The sequence below is a fragment of the Mustelus asterias genome, chromosome 15 (genome assembly GCF_964213995.1).
Source record: "Mustelus asterias chromosome 15, sMusAst1.hap1.1, whole genome shotgun sequence".
NCBI classification, from domain to species: domain Eukaryota; kingdom Metazoa; phylum Chordata; class Chondrichthyes; order Carcharhiniformes; family Triakidae; genus Mustelus; species Mustelus asterias.
The window spans coordinates 11,901,435-11,914,905 of NC_135815.1; the positions used below are offsets into that span (position 1 = coordinate 11,901,435).

Genomic DNA, 13,471 nt, shown 5'->3' on the forward strand with positions numbered 1-13,471 from the left:
AGCCCATTCTTGGTCGGGCTGGGAATAATCACCTCATTAATTGATCACCACGGACTGTCATTAGAGAATCATTAATGGGCCTTTTCAGGAAAAAAAGGACACTGGCAAGTCTGCAATCGATGGAGCGCTGAGCAGTTAGCTGCATCAGTACAGTGTGGTGTCCTGACCACCATTCACTCATATGCTAGGGGGAGGGGAGGGGTTTAGGAGTGGGGGTGGGGAATGGAGTGGGAGAAGGGGCGGGAGATGGACAGGAGCACTGGGTGGGGTGGGGAAATGGTGAGAGGGAGCAGGGAAGGGTGGCAGATTGGGTAGAGTGTGGGTAAGGAATGGATGGAGGGGGTTTGGCGGGGGGGGGGGGGGGGGGGGGATAAGGAAGGCAATGGACAAAGTGAGGGAGTGAAGGGCAAGAGAGTGGTGGAACGGGAAGGATGTGAGGGAGCTATTTGAAGAGGGGTGGGCAGGGCAGTAGAACGAGGGGATGGGAAAGAGTAGAGAGGGTAGGGAAGTGTGGAGGGGGGGTGGGGGGGGGGAGAGGGGTGATGGAGCAGGAAAAGGCCCGGGAGGGAGGGAGGGCTTACGTTATTTTCATTTCCGCTGTATAATGTAAATGTGTAAAAATAGGCTGTGGATTTCCTCAGACTCATGAACAGGTTTTCCATAATCAAGTCCTGAATTTTTAAAAATTCATTCACAGGATGTGGGTGTCACTGGCTGGGCCAGCATCTTTTACCCATTTATAGTTATTTGGAGAGTAATGAATTGATAGGTGATAGTCAGCATGGTTTTGTGGCAGGTAGGTCGTGCCTTACTAACCTTATTGAGTTTTTTGAGAAAGTGACCAAGGAGGTGGATGGGGGCAAGGCAGTGGACGTGGTATATATGGATTTTAGTAAGGCGTTTGATAAGGTTCACCATGGTAGGCTTCTGCAGAAAATGCAGATGTATGGGATTGGGGGTGATCTAGGAAATTGGATCAGGAATTGGCTAGCGGATAGGAAACAGAGGGTGGTGGTTGATAGTAAATATTCATCATGGAGTGCGGTTACAAGTGGTGTACCTCAGGGATCTGTTTTGGGGCCACTGCTGTTTGTAATATTTATTAATGATCTGGATGAGGGTATAGTTGGGTGGATTAGCAAATTTGCTGATGACACCAAAGTCGGTGGTGGTGGTAGACAGTGAGGAAGGGTGTCGTAGTTTGCAGGAAGACTTAGACAGGTTGCAAAGTTGGGCCGAGAGGTGGCGGATGGAGTTTAATGCGGAGAAGTGTGAGGTAATTCACTTTGGTAGGAATAACAGATGTGTTGAGTATAGGGCTAACGGGAGGACTTTGAATAGTGTGGAGGAGCAGAGGGATCTAGGTGTATGTGTGCATAGATCCCTGAAAGTTGGGAATCAAGTAGATAAGGTTGTTAAGAAGGCATATGGTGTCTTGGCGTTTATTGGTAGGGGGATTGAATTTAGGAGTCGTAGCGTTATGTTGCAACTGTACACAACTCTGGTGCGGCCGCACTTGGAGTACTGTGTGCAGTTCTGGTCCCCACATTACAGGAAGGATGTGGAGGCTTTGGAGAGGGTGCAGAGGAGGTTTACCAGGATGTTGCCTGGTATGGAGGGAGATCCTATGAGGAGAGGCTGAGGGATTTGGGATTGTTTTCGCTGGAAAGGCGGCGGCTAAGAGGGGATCTTATTGAAACATTATAAGATGATTAGAGGTTTAGATAGGGTGGATAGTGATAGCCTTTTTCCTCTGATGGAGAAATCCAGCACGAGGGGGCATGGCTTTAAATTGAGGGGGGTTTAGTTATAGAACCGATGTCAGGGGTAGGTTCTTTACCCAGAGGGTGGTGAGGGATTGGAATGCCCTGCCAGCATCAGTAGTAAATGCGCCTAGTTTGGGGGCGTTTAAGAGATCCGTAGATAGGTTCATGGACGAAAAGAAATTGGTTTAGGTTGGAGGGTCACAGTTTTTTTTAACTGGTCGGTGCAACATCGTGGGCCGAAGGGCCTGTTCTGCGCTGTAATGTTCTATGTTCTATTTCTAATTGCTGTTGAGCTGAGTAGCTTGCTGGGCCATTTCAGGGGGCAGTTCAGAGTCAACCACATTGCTGTGGGTCTGGAGTCACATGTAGGCCAGACCAGGCAAGGATGGCAGATTTCCTTCCCTAAAGGACATTAGTGAACCAGATGGAATTTTACCACAATTGACAATGGTTTTATGGTTATCATTAGACTTTTAATTCCTGATCCTAATTGAATTTAAATTTCACCATCTGCCGTGATGGGATTCGAACCTGGGTCCCCGGAGCTGGATCTTCTGGATTCCTAGTCCAGTGACATTAGCACTACGCCATCGCCTCCCTTTATACTGCCTCTGAGCCACACAGCTGTGCTGTGAGGAAGGGAAGCAGGCAACACTTAACTACTTGCAGCCAATGGCCGGAATTCTACACTCTCACTCATCCCGTTACCACAGCCAGCGCGAACGGGGAATTTGGCACTCAGCCAAATCTCCACTCACAGCCACGAGACCGGAGAATCCCAGCCTGTGGGTGAGGTCGGGAGGACTCCGGCCAATGGAAAGCTTTGGAAGTGTGTACACCATTGTAATGTAGGACACGCAGCAGAGAGTTTGCGCATAGCAAGATCCCACAGACAACAATGAGGCATTGGTCGAAGGCTAATCAACATCTGGCACCTGAGGAGAACTCGCCTGCCCTTCTTTAAGAAAGAGCCGTGGGATCTTCTTCATCCATCTGAGGGGGCAGACTGGGCCTTAGGCTTAATTGGAAAGATTGGTGCCACCCACTGCCCTGACTGAAGCCATCTAGCTCACCACAAGCCCCATGACTAAACCTACCATCCTCTTTGCCTGCAATGCCCATCCCTCCCTCCAACTTTTCAATTTCCTTAGATTTATTAAATAAAAGTAACATTTTTTTGTTCCTTCTTCCAACCGCTTTGGCCACGCTCTGTTCAACGTATGGAATGGAATGTAGGTGACCCACACCGTGCCAGTGTTGGTGCTGCTCTTTGACAGGACACGGTGTGGGAGCTTTATTCAGTGGCAACCTGGGAATGCCACCCACCCTTTCCCACCCACCTGCCATTTCTCTCCATCTCCATTGCTAAAGCCAGGGACCCTCTGCCCAATGCTGCAGGCACATTATCCGACAAATGAACGGCCCATCCTTCGGGCCCATGTAGCATGGCGTGTTGGCATCTCCTACAACTAAGGGGTCCACTGACTGATAGAAGAGAGGCAGAAAAACTATTTCCACTCGATGGGTCAGTCTCTAGATGGCACAGGTTTAAGATAATTGGCAAAAATGGTGATGGGAGATGGACGATGAAATGGTTTTTACGCAGCAAGTTATTCTGATCTGGAACACAACACCTGAAAAGGTAATGGAAAGCGGATTCAATCACTGCTTCGATTAGATAAACACTCAAAGGAAAAATATTTGTGCAAGAGCAGAGGGAGTTGGACTAAGAACAAAGGAAATTACAGCACAGGAACAGGCCCTTCGGCCCTCCAGGCCTGCACCGAACGTGCTGCCCGACTGAACTAAAACCCCCTACCCTTCCGGGGACCATATCCCTCTATTCCCATCCTATTCATGTATTTGTCTAGACGCCCCTTAAAAGTCATCAGACTAATTGAATAATTCTTGCAAAAGAGCCAACATGGGTATGATGGGCTGAATAGCCTTCTTTCCTGCTGTCCAATTCTATAATATTGTCAACAATGGTTTTGGTAAAGGAAGAGAAATGTGAGCCTGAGCTGCGAGCGTTCGGGAAAGTAGATCTTTAATGCATTGTGCCATTTACTGACTGCCTGCTGGGGAATCAATGCCCCCTACACATCTCCAGTGATTGGAATAAGTTGCTGTGTCTCTGTACATGAACATAGCACAGTATCAGGCAGCCTCGAGAGGAAGCAGTTCTTGGCTTGCCTACCTGGCTGCCTTCCACCCCCGGAGGTTGATAAGAGGCAGGCTTGGCAGTTGTAGCTTCTCTCTCCCTCTCTTTCTCTCTCTTTCTCCATCTCTCTCTTTCTCTATCTCTCTCTTTATCTCTCTCTTTCTCCATCTCTCTCTTTCTCCATCTCTCTCTTTCTCCTTCTCTCTCTCTTTCTCTCTCTCTCTCTTTCTCTATCTCTTTCTCCCTCTCTCTATCTCTTTCTCTCTCTATCTCTCTCTTTCTCTGTCTCTCTCTTTCTCTATCTCTCTCTATCTCTCTCTTTCTCTTTCTCTCTCTTTCCCTCTCTCTTTCTTTCTCTCCCTCTCTCTCTTTTCTCTCTCTCTCGCTCTCTCTCTCTCCTGAACTGGAGACGAAGGGAAAAGTACCTGTGGTAACATAAGCAGATAGAAACTTTTAACCTTCCTCTGTCAGGGGCTTTCATAGAATCCCTACAGTGCTGACGGAGACCATTCGGCCCATGGAGTCTGCACCGACAACAATCCCACCCAGGCCCTATCCCCGGGGAATTTCACAGTAACTTCATTGCAGTGTTAATGTAAGCCTACTTGTGACGCTAATAAATAAACAAAATAAGTAAACAAAGTAACCCCACGTATTTATCCTGCTCATCGGACAGCACGGCGACACAGTGGTTAGCACCACTACCTCACAGCGCCAGGGTCCCGGGTTCAATTCCGGGTCACTGTCTGTGCGGAGTCTGCACGTTCTCCCCGTGACTGCGTGGGTTTCCTCCGGGTGCTCCGGTTTCTTCCCACAGTCCAAAGATGTGCGGGTTAGCTGGATTGGCCATGCTAAATTGCCCCTTAGTGTCAGGGAGATTAGCAGGGTAAATACATAGGGTTACGGGGATAGGGTCTGGGTGGGCTTGTGGGCAGTGCAGACTTGATGGGCTGAATGGCCTCTTTCTGCACTGTAGGGATTTTATGTTGATAACCCCGCTGATACTAAGGGTAAATTTAGCATGGCCAATCAACCTAACCTGCACATCTTTGGAGTGCTTGCATTGAGGCAATCTTTACGTTTAAAATATAAATTGACGAAAGACTTATTATTTCTGTGTTTCTCTAATTCTGGCCTTGGTTCACATTTTCCTGTCACTGGTAGCTGTACCCGCAGTAATTTGAGTCATAAGAATGGGAAGATCCTCTGGAAATCCCTGCGCCTCACTTTCCTCCTTTGGGGCACTATTTAAACTGGACTGCGTTGGATGATTTACCCTGTTTTGTGTCAGGTTTTTGTTCAATAACATTCCTGTGAAGAACCACGGGACATTTCCCCGTGTTAAAAGTCACTATGGCCGCATGGTGGCACGGTGGTTAGCACTGCTGCCTCACAGCGCCAGGGACTCGGGTTCGATTCCCGGCTTGGGTCACTGTCTGTGTGGAGTTTGCACATTCTCCCCGTGTCTGCGTGGGTTTCCTCCGGGTGCTCCGGTTTCCTCCCACAGTCCGAAAGACGTGCTGGTTAGGGTGCATTGGCCATGCTAAATTCTCCCTCAGTGTACCCCGAACAGGCGCCGGAGTGTGGCGACTAGGGGAATTTCACAGTAAGTTCATTGCAGTGTTAATGTCAGCCTTACTTGTGACACAAATAAATAAACTTTTATATAAATGCAAGTGGTTGTTGTTACAATTAGTGGGGGGTGGAAGGGGGAGTTGCGGTGAAGCCGGTGATGCCAGACGGGGGGGGTGGGGATCCTGCCCACAAAACCTTACCAAATGTCTGGGCTGTCGGATTGACTTTCGCATCAGACGGAATTCCCAGACCAAGAAGAAAAGAGAAAAAAAAAATCATCAAAACCCGGGGAGCTGCAGTCGGTCTCCTGCTCGTTTCAAACGCAGAGGCGCCCTGGTCACTGAGGTGTCTCAAATCTTGCTGGAAATTGCTTTCTTTTATCGAAGATTAAAGTGCATTTCTTCAGTAGAGCCCAGAGGAATGGTTGTTACACAACAAGGACAGTCACCAGGGGACAATTCGCATTTCCTTCTCGACGCCTGACTGCACCCCCTCCCTCCCACTGCACCCCCCCCCCCCGCCCCCCAAGTCCTGGTTCCATTTTAGCTGCCTTTTTTTTTTAGTCTACTTTGCCCATATAAGGTTGACGTCTGGAGCACTTTAACACTTCCTGACCAGGTTTAGTACGAGAGCACATCTTTTGTCGTGATATTCATTTCAGACAGCTTAATCCTTGACATGACCTCAACTGCGTAGCCTCAAATCTTTCATGAGGGGAGTTAAAATACAGATGGCTTGTCTGGTGCTTCACCAACCAGGTCGCCTAGCAACAATGCCAGTAATTGAGATACATCTTCATGTCTGATTACATTAATGTTACTTGCAACCACATTTAGTCATCCCCCCCCCCCTTTCCTATATTAGTCTAATGATAACGATTGATTTTATTTACTGTTTGTGGAACTGATTTGCTCAACAGGCCTCTAAATGGTACACATCTGTTTCAAGGGAACCATTTAATTGTAACCCGCTAATCCACAAATGTCCTGGTCATTTTTCATGGAGCCAAGGGCATCCTTTGGCGTGTAGATGGGCCTTTCTCGTGTTTGGGTCAAGTGGATTTGGGTGACCCGCGTTCTGAGGTGAATGACCCCTTTTAGTAGTCGGGACTGATAGTTGGCAGGGTGGAATGGATGACAGGCCTTCTGTTTTCAAGTCTGGGGCTTGACACTCAAGAGTTAGTCTGTACAGGATGGTGTGGCGCGTTGGTGCTCTTAGCCCTGTTCCGTTACTGAGCAGGGGGCTACAGGGTTTGTGTTGCATGATTAGCATTGCTGCCTCTCAGCGCCAGGGACCTGGGTTCGATTCCCGGCTTGGATCACTGTCTTTGTGGAGTTTACACGTTCTCCCCGTGTCTGCATGGGTTTCCTCCGGGTGCTCTGGTTTCCTCCCACAGTCTGAAATACGTGCGGGTTAGGTGGATTGGCCATGCTAAATTGCCCCTTAGTGTCAGGGGGACTACCTAGGGTAAATACATGAGATTATGGGGGTAGGGTGGGATTGTGGTTGGTGCAGACTCGATGGGCCAAATGGCCTCCTTCTGCACTGTAGGAATTCTATGATTCTCCATCCTCTCCCCCTGGGGTTTTCCATGCCCACCGTTTTGCGGCGGCCCACCAATGGCTTACAGCGGGATCTTCCAGTCCCACCGGTGTCAAACGGGTTTTCTCATCATTCACACTCCCTGCTGCTGGGGAACCTGCGGTGGGAGAGAGGTGTGGGGAGGAGGGGGGGATTGCTGCTGTTGACGGGATTAGACGATTCCGCCTTCGGGAACGGTCGGAAGACTTTGGCCAGCATGTGGGTTATCTCAGCTCCACCTGCAATGTGGACCATTACAAGACAGACTGCAGGAACCTGCCAAGGCTGCTTTAACACAATCTGCAAACCTGTGACTTTTATTTTATACTTAAATATTTCATATTTCTGAGAACAATGCAGAGATGTCTTGCGTTTCTGAATAAGGTTTATTTACAATTTTTAAATATCTCTGTAATCACAAAATGTTGGCACTCATGTTTACAACTCAGCTTTTCACAGCTTCTGTGGTCTCCTTGCTCCGAGCCCACACCCAGACTTCATCAACCAAGCACAGAGAGCATTGATCAGTGACCAGACCCTCATAATCAAACATCAAACCATTGGACACCACAGTGACCTCCACCACCAGGAAGGACAAGGGCAGCAGATGCATGGGAACGCCGCCACCTGCAAGTTCCCCTCCAAGCCACACACCATCCTGCCTTGGAAGTATATCGCCGTTCCTTCACTGTGACTGGGTGACTAGATCCTACACCCTTCCGTAACAGCGCTGTGTGTGTACCTACGCCACATGGGCCGCAGTGGTACAAGAAGGTGGCTCGCCACCACTTTCTGAAGAGCAATTATGGATGGGCAATAAGTGTTGGCCGAGTCAGTGAATCTCACATCCCAGTTTCAAAGGCAGTCATCAGGTAGAAACCGGCCCCAAGTTCCTGCCCACATCGCGGAATGGGATATTCATGGAGGAATAGATTGGCAATTGAGCACTGCCCTTTTCTCATGTATTGACCGAGATGCTTGAGAATAGATGCACAATAACGTGATGCTGGGCGATGGTGCAAAAACTCAGTTATTTTTACAAAGTTTATTTATCCGTGTCACAAATAGGCTTACATTAACACCGCAATGAAGTTACTGTGAAAATCCCCTAGTCGCCACACTCCGGTGCCTGTTCGGGTACACTGAGGGAGAATTTAGCATGGCGAATACACCTAACCGGCACGTCCTTCTGACTGTGGGAGGAAACCGGAGCACCCGGAGGAAACCCACGCAGACACGGGGAGAATGTGCAAACTCCACACAGGCAGTGACCCAAGCCGGGAATTGAACCCAGGTCCCTGGCGCTGTGAGGCAGCAGTGCTAACCACTGTGTCACCGTGCCGCCCCAGGCCTAAAGTCTGGGAGGGAAGAGGTGTTTAAAATGGGAGGGTTTCAGAAGAAATCTTTAGAGGAAGAAAGTTGAGGCAGTTTATTTAAAAAAATCAAATCCCAGCACTGAGATTCATCTCTGAAGGGATCAAATTGAAAAGTAAAGAAGTTATACTAAACGTGTGTGGAACCTTGGTCAGACCACACTTGGGAGCATTGTGTACAATTCTGAAGCTCGGTCAGACCACACTTTAATTTCTGTGTACAATTCTGTCCGCTATATTATAAACAAGATGTCAAGGCACTGGAGGGTGCTGGAGAATTTACAAGGATGGTACCAGGAAAGTGAGTCATTAGGAGAGGTTGATGTGGTTGGGTCGCTTGCCTCTTGAAATAGGAGGGCTGAGTAGGGGTAGGAAAGATTTTGACATAGAGTGGATACAGAGAGAATGCCTCCCCTCTTGGGAAGAGCATAACTAGAGGCAGTCAACAGATGGTCACCAAGAAATCCGATAGGGGGTTCAGAATAAACCTCATTAACCAAAGAGTGATGAGAATGATGGGCAGCATGGTGGGTGGCACAGTGGTTAGCACTGCTGCCTCACAGTTCCAGGGACCAGGGTTCGATTCCCGGCTTGGGTGACTCTGTGCGCAGTTTGCACGTTCTCCCCGTGTCTGGGTGGGTTTCCTTTGGGTGCTCCAGTTTCCTTCCACAGTCCAAAGATATGCGGGTTAGGTGGATTGGCCATGCTAAATTGTCCCTTAATGTCAGGGGGACTAGCTAGGGTAAATGCATAGGGTTATGGGGATAGAGCCTGGATGGGATTGTGGTTGGTGCAGGCTTGATGGGCCGAATGGCCTCCTTCTGCACTGTAGGGATTCTATGAGAATGTGAAACTCACTACCACGGGGGATGGTTGAGGCCAATAGTTTTAGTTGAATTTAAGGGGAAACTTGGAGCACATGAAGGAGAATGGAATAGAGGATTATGATCAGGAAAGATAAGAGCCGGTGTGAATGGAACATAAAAGCTAGCATAGCCTAGTTGGGCCGAATGGCCCGTTTCCATGCAGCAGCTCCTATGTAAACGTGTCGCTGCCTCCCATTGGCAGCTACATTCCTGATTAATTTCTGCGAGTGTCTTCATTGGCTTTGAGCTGAGAGAAACTAGGACGTGCATCCAGTGTGGAGTGGACTGGGATGTCACCTCACGCCGTCATGGCCGCACAGAACCCTCCCAGCAGGAGCGAGGGGGAGCAGCTGCCGTGGGATTTGAACCTGTGAGCTGCTGGTTTAGGGCCTGCATCATCCAGCTGACTATTATTTTTCCGTCATTCTTTGATGGGGTGTGGGCGTCGCTGGCTGGGCCAGCATTTATTAACCATCCCTAATTGCCCTTGAACTGAGTGGCTTGCTCGGTCATTTCGGAGGAGCAGCTAAGAGTCGGTGTGGATCTGGAGTCACAGATAGGTCAGACCAGGTAAGGATGGCAGATTTCCTTCCCTAAAGAACATTAGTGAACCAGATGGATTTTTGCAACAATCGGTGATATTTGTCACGGTCACAGTTACTGAGATTAACTTTCTGTTCTGGATTTCTTGAATTCAGTTTTGGCTGGGGTTGAAAGAGAGTGAAAAACCTGTAACTTTTTAAAATTGGAGGGTGAGATTCTCCAGCCCCCCAGCCGCGTGTTTCCCGCTGGTGGGAGGTGGCGCGCGTTGTTTGCTAGCAAGCGGATTCTCTGGTCCCACTGCTATCAATGGAAATTCCATTGACATCACCCCACACCGACACGAAACTCACAGGTGGGGCTGCGCTGGCGGCGGGACTGGAGAATCCTGCTGGCGTGAACGGCTGGGGAATTCCGGTCAGAATGCCCATGATAGCTTTAGTCACTCAGATTTTCTAGCCTTTTCTAACCCACACGGGGGACACTCGTGCATGGAGCTGGACTTCATTGTATCGTTCTCTGCTATTTTGATGGAGGGGTTAAGGTTGCCCAAAATAAAGTTGGTGTAGAATACTACACTACAGAAGGGGGCCATTCGGCCCATCGAGTCTGCACCGACCACCATCCCACCCAGGCTCTATCCCCATCACTCCATGCATTTACCCTAGCTAGTCCCCATGACACTAAGGGGCAATTTAGCATGGCCAATCCACCTAGCCCGCACATCTTTGTACCTCCAGCATTTTGTATTTCAGGATGGACATTGAAACAAACAGATCAACACTTCTGTTAAATTAGAAGGGGAGGAAGCCATTAAACGTTAGTTACCGGAATCAGATGATAGGATTTTGAAGTCTTTGATTATTAGCCGTGTTTTTATTCTGGTTGTAAGTCGCCTCTTTCCAGCGCTCAGTTCCAATGCAAAGTTGCGAATGACGAGTCCGTGCAAAATGCAAACAGACGATGACTTGACCTCTTTAAACAGTGGCATCAATTGCCCTAAAGTCTCTTGATATAGCTAAGTGCCAAATCTTCCTTTGTAATGCACTCAGAGTGCCTTGAGATGTTTTTATTAGACAAAAGGCGCTATGCAAATAGGAGTTGCTGTTGATGAAATGTGAACAGAATTCTGACAAAGGGGCATTGTGTCCACATCTTCCTACTCGACACCTACCAAGCCTTTAAACCAAACGGCTTTGATCAGGCAGCAACGTGGAACAGACCACCTGAAGCAGTTACCAATGAATCAGTTAGGTCCTAGGAGCTGGCTGTGAATGGGAGTGAAGGATAGTGGCATTGCGCATTGACTGAGGCAATCTAATGCTTGATGGACAATGATGGGTCAGGCAAGGAATCGAATCATTCAGAGTTGAACAATGGAGTTTGGATTGATTCTTGAATTGATATCCTGGTGTTCAATAGTAGTGACGTGGAGAAATCTATCTCTGGAAGTCTCAATGGCTGAAATGTCTCTGATATCAGAGATTGGACGCGGTCTAATGGAAAGAAGCTCGATGGTTCATCTAACCTGTTCTCATCCTGCACTCTTGAAAGAATATCAGTGCCGGAGACCTCTGACCTTGTCCGCGGTGGGAATACTCCAGTGTCGCTGACAGTGCGGCACCCGTGGTCTGGCACTACAGGAAAGGAAGTGAATGAAGGAATGAAATCTACCTGAATTATCTGGATTATGTTAAATCTACCACGGCTCGGGTGGCCAAAGGATCTTTAAGAAAGGAGCAGAGAAAACCAGCAAATGTTTTGTAACACCATCCATCTTTCAACATGGAGGAACAACAGCCATGGTAACCCAACCCCTACAATAACAAATACCCTTTCGGGAGTAAATCAAATCCCACAGAATGTAGTTAGGAGCCAATGTTAACTTATAACAGTAAAAACTGTGATGTTGTGACTTCGGGATGAAGTCCATTGTACTTGGGAGTAAAGTCCATTGTACTTGGGGGGGGGTTAAAGTCCATTGTACTTGGGGGTAAAGTCCATTGTACTTGGGAGGTAAAGTCCATTGTACTTGGGGGGGGTTAAAGTCCATTGTACTTGGGGGTAAAGTCCATTGTACTTGGGAGGTAAAGTCCATTGTACTTGGAGGGTAAAAGTCCATTGTACTTGGGGGGGGGGTAAAGTCCATTGTACTTGGGGGTAAAGTCCATTGTACTTGGGGATGAAGTCCATTGTACTTGGGGATGAAGTCCATTGTACTTGGGGGGGGGTGAAGTCCATTGCACTTGGAGGGTAAAAGTCCATTGTATTCGGGGGTAAAGTCCATTGTACTTGGGGTAAAGTCCATTGTACTTGGGGGTGAAGTCCATTGTACTTGGGGGTGAAGTCCATTGTACTTGGGGGTGAAGTCCATTGTACTTGGGGGTGAAGTCCATTGTACTTGGGGGTAAAGTCCATTGTACTTGGGGGTGAAGTCCATTGTACTTGGGGGTGAAGTCCATTGTACTTGGGGGTGAAGTCCATTGTACTTGGGGGTGAAGTCCATTGTACTTGGGGGTGAAGTCCATTGTACTTGGGGGTAAAGTCCATTGTACTTGGGGGTAAAGTCCATTGTACTTGGGGGTGAAGTCCATTGTACTTGGGGGTGAAGTCCATTGTACTTGGGGGTAAAGTCCATTGTACTTGGGGGGGGGTGAAGTCCATTGTACTTGGGGGTAAAGTCCATTGTACTTGGTGGTGAAGTCCATTGTACTTGGGGTGAAGTCCATTGTACTTGGGGGGGGGGAGGTGAAGTCCATTGTACTTGGGGGGGGGGGTGAAGTCCATTGTACTTGGGGGTGAAGTCCATTGTACTTGGGGGGGGGGGGTGAAGTCCATTGTACTTGGGGGTGAAGTCCATTGTACTTGGGGGTAAAGTCCATTGTACTTGGGGGGGGGGTGAAGTCCATTGTACTTGTGGGTAAAGTCCATTGTACTTGGGGGTAAAGTCCATTGTACTTGGGGGTGAAGTCCATTGTACTTGGGGGTAAAGTCCATTGTACTTGGGGGGGGGGTGAAGTCCATTGTACTTGTGGGTAAAGTCCATTGTACTTGGGGGTAAAGTCCATTGTACTTGGGGGGGGTTAAAGTCCATTGTACTTGGGGGGTAAAAGTCCATTGTATTCGGGGGTAAAGTCCATTGTACTTGGGGGTAAATTCCATTGTACTTGGGGGGGGGGTGAGATCCATTCTACAAGGGGGATAAAGTCCATTGTCTTTGGGGGAGGTAAAGTCCATTGTCTTTGGGGGAGCTAAAGTCCATTGTACTTGGGGGGTAAAGTCCATTGTACTTGGGGGGTAAAGTCCATTGTACTTGGGGGGTAAAGTCCATTGTACTTGGGGGGTAAAGTCCATTGTACGTGGGGGGTAAAGTCCATTGTACTTGGGGGGGCGAACTCCATTGTACTTGGGGGGTAAAGTCCATTGTCCTTGGGGGGGGTGAACTCCATTGTACTGTTGTTGGTTGTTACATTAATGTAAGCTCACAGGGGGCACGGCTACACCATGGCAACATTGATTCTCTGCTTCCACACTCTCATTGAGTGAGTGAGGATTTCTGCTGTGGATGGGAGAATGGAATCTCTGAATTGATCCCATGATGCTGAGTTT

General features: G+C 48.5%; 1 protein-coding gene across 1 annotated transcript in view; it reads left to right on the forward strand.

The window, feature by feature from the left end:
* Window positions 1-13,471, forward strand: part of kif26ba (kinesin family member 26Ba) — a 285,786-nt gene that overhangs the window by 136,217 nt on the left and 136,098 nt on the right. The window lies entirely within an intron of this gene.